Source organism: Lycium ferocissimum, chromosome 4 (genome assembly GCF_029784015.1).
Source record: "Lycium ferocissimum isolate CSIRO_LF1 chromosome 4, AGI_CSIRO_Lferr_CH_V1, whole genome shotgun sequence".
Taxonomy (NCBI): domain Eukaryota; kingdom Viridiplantae; phylum Streptophyta; class Magnoliopsida; order Solanales; family Solanaceae; genus Lycium; species Lycium ferocissimum.
In genome coordinates, this window is record NC_081345.1 from 5,064,606 (window position 1) to 5,071,322 (window position 6,717).

Genomic DNA, 6,717 nt, shown 5'->3' on the forward strand with positions numbered 1-6,717 from the left:
CATCCAGGGTGCTGCCTGCCAAATATGATTCAGAGGTGCCCCTTGAGAGGGCTAAACTAATTTGTGCTGTGATGGAAGGGTTGCCTGTGGACGTGGGGAGGCTTATTATGCGAGAAATACGGGAGGTGGACGTGTCCAGCAGAGTCCTATTTATGGGTGTGAAGCCGGCCACACTTATAAATAGGAGGCTGCAGGGCATTTAGGAATCATTGACCTTTCTTTCTATCTTAGATCGTGCGATAGAGCCAAAGTCTAGGAAAGATCGCTTCTGATTCTTTTTCCTGCAGGTAAGTGCAGACTGACGAGAGATGAAGAGATCAACTTCAGATAGTGGGGGTGCTAAGAAGGCCCCTAGAGTAGATCTAGGACCCCAGGCTCCAGGACCGAGCAGGAGGAGCCTCAGTTATTCCATTGAGACTGATCCCTCGGAGGACCCAGCGACGATTCCTCCAGAGTTTTTGACTTCCAGGGAGGAGGAACCCTCAGGGGACAGCTATGACACGGATCCGTCTGGGACACCAGAGGAGGAGATCCCCGAGATCGTACCAGCTGCTCCTATGGCAGAGCATTACGTCAGACCAGCTACCCCAGTGAGCGTTACGGATTACTCTAGCCCTCTATCCTGGCCGTCGGTAAACCAGGAGTTGCCCGATTATCCATATCCCTTGGACTCGGAAGAGAGAGATGATGAAGGCCAAACGAGCAGATGGTGGGTAGACAATGATGAAGAGCACACTTCACCTTATAGATCACCAGATCAGACTAGAGACCGATCGACTACAGGTATATGAGACTTTATTGGAATTTCCTATATATGTGCATTTGCTATAGATTATTACCTAATAGCGGCGAGCGGAAGTCCTAAAGGGGCCGATAACCAAGTATTTATAAGTAACAGTGATCAAGGTGTTTTCACCGCCATTGGGAATTTTGAAATTTGGGATGAAAGGTAGTCATACACACAGATGAAAGGTGAGTATCGAGCAAAATAATATTTGTGTAGTCAGAAGAATAAGAGGTCTTTTCTAATCCGGAGGGAGATGAATTCCGAGAATGTTTTGGTACCTGTTAAGACTTCAACTTGCCCTGGATGATGCGATGAAGGTCATGCAGTAAGGTGCGTGCGACCAAACCAGCATTAACGCATCAGATTTCATTAGAGTTTCAAGGTTAAGCGTGCTGGGGCGAGAGAAATACTAGGATGGGTGACCCCCCTAGGAAGTGTATTAAAAATCCTACGAAGTCAAACATAAGAGGCAGATGGGCAATTAGAGTAGCCTAAGGGGGAATTGGAGTATGCGGAGTGGTTGGGATCTTTAAAAGATCGTGAAGAATTAAGCGGACTAGATCGGCAAAGAGAAGGAAGGCGCATCACATTTTTAGGGTTAGGATAGGTTTGAAAAGTATTCGGATGTACTTGTGAGCAAGGCGTTAGAAAATATATGCGTAAGCGTATGATATCTCATATGTGGTTGTACCAACGGGTATGTGTATCCCAGCAACCGACGTTGTAGTATATGGAAGGCATTAATCAAATAAGGTAACAAAGTTCAAGTGGCAAAAATGGTATGAATGTTACAAGGTAAGTTAATGTTATTCTTACTGCAGGTTAGAGTTGAAAGGTCCTAATGCAATAACATCGGGGAAAGGAAGAAAGTGAGTATATATAGGAAGAGAAGAGATTAGAATGTCTTGAGAAAAGAAGAGAGAAGTGAGAAATGAGGGTGAGTGAAGCTTCCAAGAGAGATGACGGGCAAAGCAAGGGACTATTTGGATAAAATTTGGGAGTAGGTGTGTGAAAGGAATAGGATATGATAGCACAAGCAAGAAATGAACGTACAGAATTAGGAGAACAAATACTGGTAAGTAGGACTGAAGGGAAGTAACCACTAAAAGGAAAGGGAAGTGAGAAAGAATAAGCAAGTTCGGTAACAATGCTAGGGGATTCCCAGTTCTCAAGAAGCAATCGAGGAACTAAAGGAACGGCCAAGCAGACATAATCACCTTGGAAAGGGAGGAAGCCCTCCTAAAAGATGATTTGCAAATAAAACAGATCTACAACTCTAAAAGGATATTCTATGAACTTTAGGGTCAATGTTATAATATGAGGAAAGGAGGGGAGCATTTAGGAGTAAAGTAACTGGAAATCAGATATGCTCAAATTACACCTATTAATGGTATAACACGGACGTTGTCAAATATAGTAACCCAACAAGGTTGGGGTCGAATCCCACAGAGAGCAATATGTAGGCAATTTAAGCAGATTAGGAATTATCACTAACAATAGCTAGACCAAACGCATCAATGGTGGTTTTTGATAAGGTTTTGATAAAATACGAAAATATAAATTCTAATCTAGAAAGCAAGTAAATTGATCAATGGCCACAAGCAAGGAATTAAGGAATCTATTTCTCAAGTAACGATCCAATCTATTTCACGAATTATAAATAATAGCAAGTTTATGTTAATTAGCCTCGGATTATGACTCTAAATTAACTTCTCCCGAAGATTAACTAGACTACCCAATTGAAGATCCCTCAAGCAATTAGGATCATTAAGAACACCCGAATATGGCTACAAGTGGTATCGCCGATTCCTAGGTCAATTTCCACTAGATGAGGGTTAACACCCCAAATTCATGTTAATTATTCTATCCCAACCCCGTTCTTCCTCTTCCCAGTTTCAAACAAAGTAAATAGGCGAGTCCTAGGGTTAGCTACTCCCTTGAGAAACGTTCAAGAACAAGAATAATTAAAATAACAGTGCTAACTTACTTGATTAAGAATAATGTCGATGAATAAATAAGCATAACAAGAGTATCAATCTTAATTGTCACCAAGAAATTCCCATAAACAAGGATTACATAAAAGAAAGAAAATATACGTAGGAACCCTAGCCTCCAAACTTGTGTTTTATGCCAAAGATAATTTTACAATGCTCCTAGTTGGCTTTTAAATGAACTGGAATAGAAAAAATGGTCAAAATCCAAGTTCCGCTCGGACTGGGCCGGAAAACCTTTAGTACGAACGCGCGACGTTGAAGAGCGAACGCGTGGACGTCGTCAGCAGGAATTCTCTTCTTTAGCGCGAACGCGTGAATTCCCTGCGTGAACGCGCAGAGTCACTGACGCGCGTGGGCGCGAACGCATAAGTTACCTGCGCGAACGCGCAGAGTAATTTTCCACCAAAATTTCAAAAGTCTCCAGTTTCTTTCCAGTGATCAACTTTTTTTTCTCTTTTTCACTTGTTTTTCACACTTAGGCTCTCGGGACCTCGTATTACCTGAAACATAATAAAAACCACGTAAAATCACATAGACTTGCTTAAAAACAAGTAAAACTTATAGCCGAAAAGCATCGATTGTGGCGTAAAATCACGCCACATCAACACCCCCAACTTAAAGTATTTGCTTGCTTGTCCTCAAGCAAGCCATACAAAATAACGACTCAATCTAACACCTAGATATCATAGAATAACAATGTCTACATTGGTTTTGACTCTCAACTACTGGCATGCATGTGTTTTCTTCCAAGGACCGCCCCAATTTTCTATTTTCAAAACAATTTACACAACTCAAGAACGCCATGAGTAACAATGAAGATGCAATGCACGACATTACATTATCGAACATATTATGATGCACACAAACGCTACTTTAGGCGGTCACTTTATTTTTCTCAATTCTCATCCTTATGCCCTCACATAGACCAAAGAATGTCCCAACACACATATATACAACAAGAATGGGACGAAGGCGAAAGAGAAGAGAAAAACACTCACACTCACCAAGAAATTCATATCTACACATGCAAATACCATAGGCTTGCCCTTATTTTCTATGTTTTCATCCTAGGCTCGCTCGGTTGTGATCACATTAGGACTTGTTTTGGCTTGTAATGTAGGCTTAGAGACGAGTAGGATACTTTTTGGATATTAGTGACTCACCCTCCTTGAACACTACAACATCTCTTCACCTTAATTCACCTCTTTTCTTTCCAACCCCTTTATTTTCTTTCAAGTTTTCGACCTCGATGTGGTTTTATTCCTAACCAACTTACAAATCTTTTTGTGTTACAATTTTTTGACTTTTCTCTTTTTTCTTTTTTTTTTCTATGCAACTACCACATCGAATCTCCACTGGCAAACTCCACCACCCCCAACTTATGTTTTTAACATCTACTCCACATTTAATTTACCCCCAACTTAGGCATTTTGCCTCATCTATCTAGTAGCATCAAGGAGGGAACGGGTGCGAAGATGGATTAATTGCACAAAGGGTAAGGTTTAATAATTGGCTAGCGAAGAAAAAGGTCAAAAGGCTCAAAAAGGGAAACTAGGGATATTTGAAACTTTTGGTAAGGCTTCTTTAGGCAAAGTGACTATTTATACAAAGAAAGCCTAAGATCATCTCACAACCAAACTAACTTTCGGATTTCAAACAAGACCAACCGGCCAAGTTCTAGATTATACATGCATAAACAGAACCAAACTAACAACTCACAAACACATTGGCATAAGGACAATTATTTTTACACTTGTGACCTCCTAAGTAGTCATTCATCACACACAATACCCCAATAATCATAATGTCATATAAAGAATCAATCATGTCAACCAATAACTGTTCTAAATATGCATTTTTAAAACTTTCACGGGGTCCAAAATTTCCAACAAACCATAACAACATGCCATCAGTTACAGAGTAACAATAAATAAGTCAAAACTACTCTATTCAACCTAAGCAACAACTTAAACATGCTAGTTTCAACAAAAAATAAAACCCCTCAGGAAAAGAACTCTGGCAAAGAAAAGTCGAAGGGGTTCCTAAACACATATTTACAATACAACAATACCAGATAGCCACCCCCAACAAAAAAATTTGCAGTGTTCCCACTGCAAAACATAAGCATATAAAAAATCTTAGGCATACCTGCTAGCACTGAGTGCTATAGTCATCTCTGCTCACCCTCTGAGCTGGAGCTACTGGGCTCTGGCAGGACAAAATCTTCCTCATTTTCCTCCTCCTCATTCTGTGCTCCGCATACACTCCTCAGAATACTCATCATCTTGTTCAAAAACTTGCTTTGCTTTTTGGCGTGCTCTCTTGCCTTTTTCTGCCTCCTCTCCATCTTACCCTGCTTTTCCTTTATATGCTTCAACTCCTCCACTACACCTGCTAATGTCGGACCACCAGATCCAGAAGGAGCTGTAGATGTGCCCTCTCCAGATGGGCCCGAAGGGAGACTAGCCACTAGCTGCTGAATCCGAGTGTCCACCCCATGGACCTGGGTGGAGATATACTGAAAAGGCCTGGCGGCCTCTTGCAGTGGTGGCAAGAGTGGTATAGCTGGAGTAGGAGCAGGCGCCCCACCAGTCAAATCCGATTCAGTAGAGGTGAACTGCCCAAATGATGAGGCTGCTACGTCAATCTTCCTTTTCTTCTGTACATTACCGGCCCTCTTTTCTTCAATTGATGAATAGGTCCACCGAGCCCTTTTTCATTGTCACACGCCTCATGGGCACCCCATCAGTGGAGCACAAATAAGTGATCAACGACGGGAAGAATAGATTCTTAGTCCTTTCAAGCACCACCTCCCGTATTTCTCGCATAATAAGCCTCCCCACGTACACAGGCAACCCTTCCATAACATCATAAACTTCTAGCTTTTGAAATCAAGGAGGTTATGAAAATACTTATGGAATCATACCATAGGAATCATGCCTTTGAAAGAAAGGGACAAGCCTTAACATACCTTTTCGGTCGCCTTAGTCATTCAATGTTTATCCTTCCAAGCTCGTAAATCTACATATAAACCATTCATACTATTATTAGGCTCAATGTCATACGCTCATCTTAAGCCTTCAATTTAATTCCGTTTAGAATCTGCCGAAATTCGGGCAGCACCTCCCCTGTTTATATGCCTAGCCCGAAATCACAATTCAACAACCAACAACAACAACAACAACAATACCAACATCACAACAATATTATCAACACCAACAGGCTCCATAAAGCATCCCACACGATGTTTTTCAAATTTCTCAACTAACCATAACAATATCCACAATACCATAATCAAAGAATTATATTCAATTTAATCTCAAATTAATCCAAAATCTCCTTTCAAATTCATTCCATAGTCATCATCTTCACTTTAATAATTTGCAACTTCTATACTATGATTCTCTTCTTTTATAGGACTTGCTAAACTTCCAAATCAACTTAATCATGAGAAATAGTATGGAGAACATACCTTACACTAGAAGAACTTCACCCCACTTAACTTCTTCCAAGACCAAATTTATCACAACATTAAGTGGAGACAAGAACAATCCTTCTCCATGACTTATCTTGGGGCTTTGGAGTTTAATCCTCTTTTGTGATGGTATAGAATGTTTTGGAATGGTAGAGAGCCTTCAAAGAATATTCTTGTAGTGGAGAGAGAAATGTCTAGAGAGGTGTGGAGAGGTTAGGGGAGTTCTAGAGGATTATGGAGTTGAAGAAAAGTGTCTACAATGAAGTGTAGAGGCCCTTTCATAGGTGCCAAATTTGGATTGGGCCGGGTCAAAACATAAGTGGGCTTTTAAGTGGATTTTCCGGATTCCCGCCCAGGTTCGGGTTCCTCTGACTGTCCGTTTTAATATGGCCATAACTCCCTGCTCCGATATCAGATTGACAAACGGTTTATTGCGTTGGAAACTAGACTTGATGAAATTC